The following is a 14045-nucleotide window of genomic DNA, read 5'->3' as shown; positions in this document are numbered from 1 at the left end:
ATCATTCTTTTGTTCTTAATTTGAATGCTGAGGTTTGAGGAAAAGAGGATTAACTAGAGAAAACAAAGCAGCTGGTGAGCTGCAACAAGTCTGAAGGATTTTTTGTGCATTTTGAAAGATTTCAAATTTGGTGGCTCTTTATTCTAATTCCATGGCTTTCCTTTATTTATTTTTTCTAAGTCAAAAGTATATCACCAAACTATAGTAAGATCCCACTTTGTATTGAGATGACTACAAGAAAACAAATAATAACAAGTGTTGGCAAGGAGATGGACAACTGGAAGCCTCCCTCATTGCTGGTGTGACTGTAAAAGGGTGCAGCCACTTTGGGAAACAGTCTGGCATTTCCTCAAATGGTTAGTATATGAGATATAAGATGGTACGGAAAAATGTAATGAACTTTTTGGCTAACCCAATATACGTTTACTGAATCCCTTTCCTGTATAGCAGTAATTAACACAATGTTGTAAATCAACTATACTTCAATAAAAAAAGAAAAAAATAATAATAAAATGTGTATCACTAGCATTATTCCTTGCTATCACTCTCTTGACTAAGAATCATATATTATTTTGTTATTTGAAGACTAAAATGAAAATAAGAGGTAAAAAGAGACAAAAAAGAGGAATGATTAAAAAGCATATGAGCATGTGTCCTTTTGTAATGAGAAAGCGATGTCATGAATTGGAATTAATTGTCCTAAGAGCAGTGTAGGAGCATAAGGATGGCCCTGAGCTCTGCCCACGCTCACCCTCACAACAGAACAAAGTGCCGTGTGGAAGCTTAGGTCCAATGTGTCTGCACACCTAGAACCAGGCAACTGCTCCTAATTTGGAGAAGGCAAAAATTTAAGTGTGAGAAAGAAAGGAATTCAGTATTGGCAGCAGAAGTGAAAAGACAAACCAAGGAAAACTATCAAGCAGTTGCCACTAAGCAATGGAATTCACGAGGAAGTAGAGGTTTGAGCTAAAGAAGCATAGACACTATCGAAGCACAGACCTAGAAAAACTGTCACAAGAATATCAGATTCTCTGGAGCAGGAAACAGAGGACCTCTGATGCCAGTGCACATCTCAAAGAAATTCCAGGAGACATTTGCATCACCCAGCAGACCTCAGATCAGAAGCTCTGAATGTCAGCAAAGTGTCCATTCACCTCAGTCCCCCAAGACACCAGTCAACTCCATCCAAACAAGGGCTCCACACACCTTGGGAAGCTGTCTTCCCAGTGTGTCATTGCTATTCCTGTGACACTGCGCCAGGAAACTTGGCCTGGTTCAGGCTTGCTCAGGCTGGGGCTGCTTGTAAAATATAAGCCTTTGCCTGTGGAACTCATCACATTGCATTTGAAGGCAGGTGAGGGAACTTGTATAACAGTTCATCTCTCTGAGTCTCCTAGAACCTCTCTGCTCACCAAAACTTTGGAACTTTCTTCACTGGTGCTCAGGAATTTTCATCAACTATCATTGCCTCTAACCTGCTGCTGCACCCTGTGCAAAGTTGGGGATGAATGGAGGTAACCTCGGATATGCAGATGACATCACCTTATGGCAGAAAGCGAAGAACTAAAGAGCCTCTTGATGAAAGTGAAACAGGAGAGTGAAAAAGCTGGCTTAAAACTCAACATTCAAAAAATGAAGATCATGGCATCCAGTCCCATCACTTCATGGCAAATAGATGTGGAAACTATGGAAACAGTGAGCGACTTCATTTTCTTGGGCTCCAAAATCACTGCAGATGGTGACTGCAGCCATGAAATCAAAAGACGCTTGCTCCTTGGAAGAAAAGCTATGACGAACCTAGACAGCATATTACAAAGCAAAGACATTAGTTTGCCAACAATGGCCTGTCTAGTCAAAGCTATGGTTTTTCCAGTAGTCATGTATGGATGTGAGAACTGGAGTATAAAGAAGGCTGAATGCCGAAGAATTGATGCTTTTGAACTGTGGTGTTGGATAAGACTCTTGAGAGTCCCTTGGATTGCAAGGAAATCAAACCAGTCAATCCTTAAGGAAATCAGTCCTGAATATTCATTGGAAGGACTGATTCTGAAGCTGAAACTCCAATACTTTGGCCACCTGATGCAAAGAACTGACTCATTAAAAAAGACCCTGATGTTGGGAAAGACTGAAGGCAGGAGGAGAAGGGGACAACAGAGGATGAGCTGATTGGATGGCATTACCGACTTGATGGACATGAGTTTGAGCAAGCTCCGTGAGTTGGTGATGGACAGCCTGGTGTGCTGCAGTCCATGGGGTTGCAAAGCGTCGGACACAACTGAGCAACTGAAACTAACTGAACTGAACTGAATCTAAGGGCTCTGCCTTCTATCAGGAGGTTGCAACTTACAAGTAATATCAAATATTCATACTCTCTATTGTGGATTCCATACAGCCAAGGGATTCTCACAGAATGCTTTTGTGATTTTTGCCAAATTCTTTAATTTGTAGTTTACCTGTGGGTTTAATCCAATCATGGTCTGAGAAATGGGATTGCATTCTAATCTGCTAACTCTTCTCTCGATAAATGTACTATCATTAGATCAGTATGTGCTCTACTGTTAAACTATTTCTCACCCTCATACAAATTATATTCACCAAAGTGAAGCCTCTTCCAGCTTCGGCACTATGTGTACCACATTGTGTCACTTGTTCATCAATGATGTTTTTATTCCCTGCTGAATAAAAGCTTTTGAATAGTGGAAGAATATTCACTCAGTGTTTTTTCTTTTCTTTTTTTTTTTTTGCGCTATGTACAATGTAACAGCTATAAACATGACTCATTCCAAGTTTAATACTCATTATTAAAATTTTCACTGTTACTATCTTAAATCCAGACTGTATCTTTTTGTATAGCCTGTATCTTTTTGTATGGACCAAACTAGGAATGGTTTTTACAATCTCAAATAGATGAAAATAATCAAGAGAATAATAACATTCTGTGATGTGAAAAATTATATGAGAGTCAAATTTGGGTATGTGTAAACACTTTTATTGAAACCCACCCATGGTCATTCATTTATATATTATCTAGGTCTGGTTTTGACTCTAATGGCAGAATGAAGTGATTGCAACAGAGATTGTATGGTCTGCAAATCTAAAATATTTATTCTCTGGTACTTTATTGGAAAAGGTTCCTGACCTCAGCTCTGCAATAAAGCAAGCCTTGACTATAGCGTTCATGCATTTCTATAGTCAAGTAGACCCACCCTCTTCAGCAGGGATTCCAGCCCAGATTTGTGCTCCCTCTTCACTCAATCACCATGGTCTGAGTGGCTTGAAAATAATAACATACTTCAGCTCTGATGGCTAGCAATGCATCAGATCCCTATCTCAGATCCATGAAGTTTCAAAATAACGTATTCCTCTTCGCCTCTTGACAAATTGTTAACCCTACATCTGCATTCCTTGTAATTTTATTTGCTCTGTCCTTTCAGAAGGACACCCAGTTTTTTCAAAAGTGGGAATTAGAACACTGAATTTTTTCTTTCTGGAAGAAATATATCATTCTTAGATATTCTGAGTTCTGAACCAAAGATATTTCCATATTTCTAAGAAGTTGAAAGGAATGGTATTATTTCAGACTTGCAACATAAACATGGAATCAGTCCATCTTCATGGAGAATAAACAGATGAATGAAAGCTCCCAAAGGAATTGTGAGACCAATAATATTCATTCCATCCTGAGATGTGACTGCATTATAAAGTGCAAAGTGGGCTATAAACAAATTGAGAATCTGGTCCTCCTACCTCAGCTTTCCACCTATATTCACAACTCACTTCTCTGATCACACTGGCATGTGAAATTTTTGTCTCCATTAAGATGAGCCAGCCATGTTGGGAATGTTTTTTGAGCAGAACCAAAAATAAAATGCTGATAAGTTGAACATATATATACTTGCATCATAAAAAGCATCTGTGTCTAATAGGAGTTGTGAAACTATATCTAAAATCTTTAAAAGCTATTCTAATAGGAAGCAATTATTTTACCTCATTTGTCACATGACAAGCTCAGCGATGCTGATTTAGGTAGATTCACACTAGATATAAATAGTCCCCAAAAGCGTGGAGACATGAAGGTCTCAAACTAATTCATAGGATTTTTTCCAAGTAAGTTTGGAAAAAAAATCATCTGTGGAATTCTGTAAACTTTTCTCTGCCCCCACCCACAAAATACTCTCAAACTTAGTCCTACTTATCCATTCCATTCCTTAAACTTAGTCCTACTTATCCATTCCATTCCTTAACCCATTTGGCCAAGGACACCTTTCTTCGTATTAGAATTCTGATGAGAAAGCATTAGCTAAACATATCCATGGTCTAATTATTGGCTTCTTTTACAAATATAAATTCCCAAGGAGTGAAAAAAAAAAAAGTGAGGTTGAGTTGTTAAGATTAATTTGTTGTTTTAGGCCCAACACCCAGTTGGCTAAGTCATGACAATGAAGCTAATGCACATAGCCCTTGACATTATCCTAAGTGCTTTACATATATATTAACTTACTTAACCTTCAGGACAACCAATAAATCTGGTAATATTACTTTGTGCTTTTTTGTTTAGATGAGGAAATGAAGCACAAAGAAGTTAAGTACCTAAGCAAATGGCAGAGTCAGGATTCAAACCCAGAGAATCTGACTCTACCAACCATGCTTGTATCAACTACACATTCAGCCCCTCCTGTGCCTGTGCATGAAATACTCTTTTTTTAAAAAATATTAAGTGACTATGTTCATTAACTTTGAATTGTTAGTAGAAAAGTCATTCTGCATAAGTGAAAAGAGGAACCTCAATGGCTTTAGAGAATATCACTATATTTTTTTAATTTTAAAGTTTTAAAAGGTAGTTTTTTGTTTTTTGTTTTTTTAATATTTTCAAGTACCTGCAACAAGAATGAACTCTCGGTTCCTGTACTGTGTTTCCAGAGACCAGCTAGGGAAGGGGCATTCATACTTTGTTTGCATGTTTCCATCTGGAGAGCTTTAAAAATAACTTGTTCTCTTAAGTTGGTTTCATGAGTCCTTGAAAATGTGTTGGTAATGTCAGTTTGCTTAGCCAACACTTTACTGAAGATGGCATTTTTACAGTTATATCTTGAGCCTTGACCAGGATGAATAGTCAGAAATCTCACATCAGTTGAGCCCAAAGGAATAAGCTTGACTTCTGTAAAAAAGCAGGCATCATAGCCTTTATTGACCAAACTTCTTCCTTGCTAGCTTTCAAGGTATAGAGAATAAACTAAGCATTATTTTAAAATCATAAATAAACTCTCCTTTTTATTTGTTGTTCAGTTGCTCAGTCACATCCAACTCTTTGCATCCCCATGGACTGCAGCATGCCAGGCTTCCCTGTCCTTCACCATCTCCTGGAGTTTGCACAAACACATGTCCATTGAGTTGATGGTGCCATCCAACCATCTCATCCTCTGTCGCACTCTTCTCCCCTGCCCTCAATCTTTCCAAGCATCAGGATCTCATTCCTACTGGATGGAACAGATTTCTTTAACGATGTTTCTATAGATTCAACCAAAACCCTGGAAAATAAGAAAAACTCAGCAAACAAGTTATTTCAGGCTTGCCTGTAGTAGAAGGGTAGTTGATTCATCACTTACTTTTACTCCATAGTGAAAGAAACTTAAAATCCTTGGAACTTCCCCAGCTGACAAGGAGGGAGGAGCTAATGAGGTGGTGACTTTTTGAGCTTGAGTTTGACATAACCTTGTTGAGTCAGGAGGTTGCAATGTTGTCTTAGCTGTACAGTGAGACAGAAGCAAGGCTTAGAACAATCTCTTCTTTCTTTCTTTCTTTTTAAAATGAATTTTGGAAATATAATTCATATACCATTAAATTCACCCATTCAAAGTGTACGGTTCCATGGATTTTAGTATTTATAGAGTTGTGCAGTACATCCACCACCAAAATCAAATTTAGAATATTTCATTGCTCCTTGAAGAAACTCTGCACTCATTGGCCATCACCCATAATTCCCCCATCCTCCAGCAGGTAACCAGTAATCTACTTTTTATGTCTAAAGATTTGCTTATTCTGGATGTTTCTTACAGAGTCATACAATATGTGGCCTTTTTAGTCTGGCTTCTTTCACTTAGCATAACATTTCAGGGTTCATCCATGTGGCAGCATGTATCAGTATTTCATTTCTTCTTATGGTTCAATATTATTCCATTATATGAAAAGATCACTTTTCCTTTATCTATTATTTTTAAATTAATTTATTTAAAAAGTACTTATTTACTTATTTCGCTGCACTAGGTCTTAGTTGTGGCATGTAAACTCTTAGTTGCGATATGTGAAACCTAGATCCCTGACCAGGGATTGAACCCAGGCCCCCTGCATTGGGCAGAGAGTCTTTGCCACTGGAGCACCAGAGAAGTCCCTCTTTATCCAGTGCTGATGGACATTTGAGTAGTTTCTACCCTTGGGCTTTGCGAATGACACTATTATGGATATTTATGTGTGAGTTTTTGTGTAAGCATAGGTTTTCATTTCTCTTGGGTACATACCTAGAAGTGAAATTGCTAGGCCGTATGCTAACTGTATGTTTAATGATTTAAGGAACTGCCAGACTGTTTCCTGAAGTGGCTGCATTGTTTTACATTCCCACAATGTATGAGGGTTCCGATTTCTCCATATCTTTCCCAACACTTGTCATTGTCCATCTTTTTTATTAGAGCCATGTTTATGGGTGTGAAGAAATATCTCATTATAGTTTTGCTTTGCATTTCCCTGATGGCTAATGATGTTGAACATCATTTCATGTCTAATTGGCCATTTGTATAACTTTGAAGAACTTTTTATGTATCACATAGTTTTTATCTGCTTTGGTTTCCCCTCTCACAGGAAAATTTTTGCAATACATTGTCACTAACTTTGTTCACCTTGTAACAAAACAAGGCCTCTAGCCAATCATGAGAACATATTTATTCAGCATATGAATCAGTCAGTGATTATACGCATTATCAAAGTATTGATTTAATAGAGTTCAAGACTTCAATAAAAACTTGGGTAGAGAGCTCAAAGTCCATTGTAAATGGCTTGTCTTAGGTCTCATAGATGCTAATGGCCCTGTTTTAAACTTCAAGGCATTATTCTTGAATCTATCACTCAGAACAAGGTCCAGTCACAGAATATCAGAGGAAGCATTCTAGATAGAAAGATCAATGAAATGGGACGGTCACATCATGTGACTCAGAGCCTTTCAAAACCCAAATCAGGTAAGTAGCCATCACAATTTGCCTGAGGCTATCCTAATTTTAAATCCTGGGAAGCCCGTTAGTCCTTGGTAGACCCAGTTGGTTATTTGCCCCAGAGCCAACCTCAATCTCCCAGTTATGTAGGTGATGGAATTATAAAAGAGGATACAGTAAATAGCAGAGGCTACATCTTTTGACCTTGCTGGCAGCATGGGTTTGAATTCTGGACAAATATTGGCCTGTGAATTTTGGCATGCTACTTCATCTCCACAAGCCTCAGAGAAATTTCAGTGAAATATGGCGGGGTCATACCTAATGTGTTTTAAGTTCAACCATGTTAAATGTGCAGTTCATATCTTGTCAAAGGTAACTTTGAAAATCCTTCAAATACAAAACCAAGTACAATTCCATAAAAATACACGGTTTAGTGTGGTCAATGTTGAAGATAATTTTAATAGATTCCCTAACTCTTCACTGATTACTCCCAATGAATTCTCCCCTTTCTTCTATCTCCACTCTTATACCCAACACCAGGAAAAACAGTTTGACTTTTTGGGTCAAACCTTTGCAATCACTCACACAGCCTTCCTTGAGTTTTCAGACGAGCAGCATTGCTGGTTTTAGGCACAGTTGTACTCACTTCTGGGCAGATTGTGTAGATAGGAGGGCTGTTCCCTGCATTAGTTGAATTCTTTTCTCTTTTTGCTCAGGACACATGATAGAATTCTTGCAAGGTAAACGTGTGTATGACGTGACTCTATTGTGAAGTTTCCAAATCACTCACAGAAAGCTGAGTAAGCCTCAGTAGAAAGACCTCAGACATGTCCAAGAAGAGGTCAAAATCCCCCCAAAATGATTGAGGTGGCAGCTCATAAATTCACCTCGCAAGGGAAGAGTTGTGTGTGAGAGTGCAGAGCCCAGTTCACCACTCTGGAAGTGGTCCCACTTTAATGACTCTCCCACGGCCACTGCTGTGGAAGCTTGCCCAGGTCAGCCCCACCTAGCCTGTCACTTCACACACAGATTCATGATTGGCATGTGTTATGTGCTGGTTTCAGCCTATCCATAACCAATGGTATGGTTGGACCAGCCCTTGTGGTTCTCATTGTGATTGCAAGATGTCTTTTCAAAATAACGACCCGGAAACTCTGAAAAAGTAAAGGTTTATTATTTACAGTACCTGGAAATTACACAGCACACCTGGGTCTACACAACAAGGTCACGGGCAGGAAAAGAAAGAGGGTGTGTGTGAGGGCCTGGGATTCTGCTTTTACTGGGGTCAAGCGTGAGGGCCTAATGTTTAGAGGGCTCATCCTTTATTGGTGAATTTAGAACATGAGAGTGGAATTTAAATCACATGAAGAGAAAAACAAATGCCCCAAATAGCTTCCAAAATAACTAAGATCTTTAAAACAAAGGAGCCTCAATAAGGGAGGTGGCCTGGCTCTTTATCTACTTGTGACTGGCAATGTGTTTATTCCAGATAGCCATCTTTGAATGGCTTTGTGGCAACTGAAGCTTAAGTCAGGTACTTGCTTACAAAAAGAACCAAAAGACGACAAAACACAACCATTAGTGTTCACACTCCAGCGTGACATGGTCATGCAGTTCAGAAGAGCAGTTGAGTTCAATCTGGTTGGATCTAGAGTGTCAGGGTCTGCTCTGGGAAGTAGCAGGTTTCCAGAACTGGAGGTCGATAATGACCTCAGGAAGAATATAATATCCCTCCCCTTATCATCCAACAGGAGTGGGTAGAAATAGAGTATGAGGACAGAGGTACCATTTGCCAGGAAAACTAGGGTATTCAGAACTTAACCTGGACCTACAAAGTGTTGCTTTGCAGTGCCATGCATGAAGTGTTAAGTCGCTTCTGTCATGTCTGATTCTTTGTGACCCTATGGACTGTAGCCTACCAGGCTCCTCTGTCCATGGGATTCTCCAGGTACAAATATTGGAGTGGGTTGCCATGCCCTCCTCCAGGGGATCTTCCTAACGCAGGGATCAAACCTGCATCTCTTACATCTCCTGCATTGGCAGGAAGATTCTTTACCAATAAGGCCACCTGGAAAGCCCTGCTGATGCCATGTCTTTAGATTTTTTGTTTTTCTTATTTTTATGTCTTCTTTGGGATGTTCCCCAGTGATGCCTTTTAATAAAAGGCAAACACTTTGTGTCAGTTGAAGCAGAAAGCCCTTATTGATGAGGTAGCAAAAGACTGTAACAACTTAGATGCCCATCAGTGGAAGAGTAGTTAAGAGGATTACAGTATAGTCTTATATTAAAATACTATGCAGTCACTAAAAAGAACAAGGTGGGGCTTCCTTGGTGGTTCAGTGGTAAAGAATCCTCCTGCCAATGCAGGAGACATGGGTCTGATCCCTGGTCTGGGAAGATCCCACATGCCGAGGAGCAACTAAGCCCACGTGCCACAACTACTCAGCCCACGCACTGCAGCAAGAGAAAGTCCGTGCAGCAATGAAGACGTAGTACAGCCAAAAATAAATACAGAAAATTCTATATTAAAAAAAGCCCAGCACATTTCTTTTAAAAAAAATTAAAAAGAACAATCTGAAGCCATCTTCTAATGTGGAGGCATATTAAGTGAACAAAACAAGGAACATGGTGGGTACGTGGATCCTACCCTTTATGTAAAAAGGGAAAGGAGAGCTGTGGAGTTAAGATAAGCATATAGATATGCTTATCAATATATATATTGAATATCTCTGGAAAGATATATAAAAAACTATTAGTAGTGGTTGCCTCTGTGATGAGGACTCAGGGATAGAAGAAGAGTTGCATGTTCTTTTGTACTGCTTGATTTTTTTGTTGTAGATGTGCTTGTATTAAACTTAAAAAAAAAACCAATAATATGGACGTCCAATTACAAGAGGATAAAAAAACCCTGCATCTTATCTGTATTAAAGAAGAATTGTGAGGAGTAGAGTTTCTACTGCTCTTTTTTTTCTTCTTCTTCTTTTCTGGAAAAAGCGTTTTGCAATCTTTAAGTAAAGCAGTCTATATTTGAGTTGGACTATTTCTCACATACTACTGGAAAAATTTTTCCAACAGTTTTTCAAAGACAAAATGTAAATCAATTAATATTAGTGCTTGGATTGGAATTTAGAATTATGATGGTCATGGTCATTTTATATTAATCCAATAGAAATTCTCTTTTGATTCTTAGAAAATGAATATGTAATAAAGGCTGAAGAGGAAAATGACTTCATAAAAAACCTTCAAATTTCTATTAGTAGCTAAGATTAAAAATTATTTGAAAAACTGGCTGAGCCACAATTTACAATCATAGAAAACATGAGGGCACCCAAGGGATCAGAATTTGGTGAGATTTAAGTTTCTTGGTGGAGAAAAAAGTGACAATTTACATTGGCCCTTCATTCTACAAGCTTTTTAGTGAGGCCTCATCCACTTAATACCAGACAAGGTGTGAGGTGCTAAAGATACAAATGAAAAGAGGTACAGTTATCATTTTTACTTGCTCAGAATTCATTTCTCCTTTTCATGGTGACAGCATCTTGATTTTCCTTTGGGAAGCCACTCATTCCCTATTCTTGCTTCATGTGGCTCCTTCAGGAGAGACTAGCCTACACTCTGTCCCCCCATGACCACCACCAACTATGGCTTCAGAAGGGGTACCTGGCAATTCTAAGCCCCTGGCTACAGTGCTGCATGTGGACCTCAAGAAAAGTAATCTGGGACTTCTGTGGAACTACCAAAAAGATAAAGAACTCCCTACAAAGGAGACTGAAGCTATGAGAACGTGCAGCTGCTGGCAGCCTGACAAGGAGGCCAACGGAAACAAAGGCAGAGCAGAGACAGACAGAGTCTAGGTACCGTCGTTTGAACATTAGATCCAGTTACACCTGAACTAGATTGCCCCCTGGACTTTTTAGTGCTAATATTAGTTAGTTTCTCCCCCTCTCCTTTTTTTTTTTGCTTAAGTCAGTTTGAGTAATATATTAATATTTGCCTCTTGAAACCAGAATGCCCCTGGCAAATAGAGGAACAACAAGACTGTTCCTTCCTCTAAGATGCCCAAGTCCTTCAGGAAGAGTCAGGCACAAGGTAATTAAATGAGAAGTTACTTTGTGATGGGTGGCACCATGACATAGTATGTACCTGGTGCTCTGGCAACAACAGAAAGGCACAGAAAATGAGATAAAACATCTTAGAGCTGTAAATGGTGTTAGAGTTTATGGAACTAAACGCGTTCTTCTCATTCAAATAAAGACTCTGAAGCCCAGACTCAGCCAATAGATGCAAAGGAGCTAAGAATGGTTCTGAACTGTACTCTAACCTCCGGTGTAAAAGCAATTTTTTAATTGTACTTTTTTCCTAATAGGTAAAAATTATGCATACTCCCTATAAAAAATTAAGAAAATATAAGAAAAGTCAAAGAATAACATAAAAATCATCCATATTACTCACTTTTACTCACACATCAACCAAGGATATTCACTGTTAAAATTTTGGTCAATACCCTTCCAATCTTTTTTTTAATGTTGTTCAGCCCCAATTAATTAATTTTAAAAAGTTTATTTGGCTGTGCCAGGTCTTAGCTGTGGCATGCGGCATCTAGTTCCCTGACCAGGGGTTGAACCCAGGTCCCCTACATTGGGAGCACAGTGTCTTAATTACTGAACCACCAAGGAAGTCCTACCCTTCCAATCTTTCTCCATGAATTCTTTAAAAAAAATTTTTTTTTGCAAAAATGGAATAATTTGTTTGTTATCTGCTCTTAAATTCAATACTACATTATAACATTTACCCATATTATTAGACATTTTTCAAAAAATATTTAATTGGTTGCATAACTTATTTGTCCAATCTCCTCTTGGATGCTTAGGCTGCTTCCAATTTTTTATTATTGTTTGCAATACAGAGATGAATGTCCTTAGAAATAAATTTTTGTGGTTAACCTGATTACTTCTTTAGGAGAAATTTTCATCCATGGAATTGCTAGATCAAAGAATTCACATATCTCAAAAGCTCACATTTCAACTTTAAGTCAAATAGGTAAATATTTTACAACACAAACTTAACCTTTACTAGAAGGGGCACAAAACTCAAGTGAGTTGCACATACGAAGCTACATGTATTATAATAGTAGAGATTATCAGCCTAAGGAGAGGAGGAGGGAATAATACGATACATTGCAATATATTACTGCATACGTACATGCTAAGTCACTTCAATCGTGTCTGACTCTTTTGCAACCCCATGGACTATAGCCTGCCAGACTCCTCTGTCTATGGAATTCTCCAGGCAAGAATATTGGAGTGGGTTGCCATGCTCTCCTCCAGGGAATCTTCCCAACCCAGGGATCAAATCTGGGTCTCCCGCATTGCAGGCAGGTTCTTTCCCATCTGAACCACCAGGGAAACCCAGCTGTTTCCTACCTACAAAGTGGAATCATCCCCGTGGTTTAACATATCCTATTTCGGGCCCCATCCCAGAACTCTGTAGATTTAGAGGGAGAGAGAGAAGTCCAGACACCTGAATTTCTTTTTAAGCTTCCAATGTGATTTTAATGATTAATCAGTGCTGAGAATTCCTGATAAGGTCTTTTTCCTTCCTCATTAATCCTATAAGACGTTTTATTCACTGTAGTGGGATGATTTTTAAGAACATTATTCAAGGTTATCTCCCCAACACAGCTATTTCTTCTCTTTCTACTTACTTTTTAAATTTCCTATAAAAAATTAAAACAAGTGGGTGAATTGGAAGACCCACATCTAAGACAATGATCTGCAGAATGTGGCCCCTGGATTGGCAGCATCAAGATCACCTGGAAATTGATTGGAAATGAAACCTAACCTAGACCAGGCGGGAAACTCTGGGGGGTGAGGGAGGGGCAGCAGTTTGTAATTTCACACAAACCCTCTAGATTTTGAGAGCCAGTGATTCTCTTAAAGACAAACTTGGCTACTGTGTATAAAACGGATGACTAATGAGAATCTACTGTATAGCACCGGGCACTCAGTGCTCTGTGGTGACAGAGAGGATAGATGTGTATAGAGGACAGCTGATTCACTTTGCCGTAAGCAGAAACGAACACAACATTGTAAAGCTACTATACTCCAATCAAATTAAAAAAAAAGACAAGCTTTGAAAACTACCAACGCCTGAGACTCACCCCCAGATTTTGGTTTAATGAGGTGTGTGGTTTCCTCAGATGGTTATATTAGTAATATACAGTGAAGTTTGAGAACCCTTGGGGCTTCAAAAGAGCTTCCCCTGTTCAGAACAGAATCGTCTTTCTAAAGTAAAAGTGAGAGGAAAAAAAAAAGTGTATGTGGGGGGGGGCTTAATGAAGGAAAGAGAGTGTTTTAAGAATAAGGAGACTTCAAGGTTCAAAACTAAGTTTGTTTCAGTAGTGCATAGAATAATTTGGGCCAACGTTTATTTTTTATTACAATGGGACTGTTGCCCCATTTATCTTTAGGAGACTATGATTACCCTTATGATTATAGTTGTATTTTTAGTGTTTGATGATTGAAAATATTATATGAAGATAAGGAAATGAGTTTGATAACATTGTGTATCTTATTCTTTAGTGCAGCACCTAGAGACATTTGAAAAATAGAAATATATACGCAGAACTATTACGTTTTAAGAAAATGCTTAGCATTCACATGAACTTTCTTATAATACTTTCAGGAGGCCTGAAGCTGATAAGTTGGTGACTGTTAAGGATTTTTATACTTTTATTTAAAAGAGATGGAAAGAATGGGAGATTATACCGATATTTTTATTGCTTATCTTCCTATGATGCGAATGCCCAAATTTATAAATCCTTCCAGAAGGTTTGTGACCCACTAA

This window comes from Giraffa tippelskirchi, chromosome 2, assembly GCF_054371585.1.
Source record: "Giraffa tippelskirchi isolate mGirTip1 chromosome 2, T2T-mGirTip1v1.2.pri, whole genome shotgun sequence".
Taxonomy (NCBI): Eukaryota; Metazoa; Chordata; class Mammalia; order Artiodactyla; family Giraffidae; genus Giraffa; species Giraffa tippelskirchi.
The sequence above is the reverse complement of the archived record's forward strand: the minus strand, read 5'-3'. Positions refer to the sequence as shown.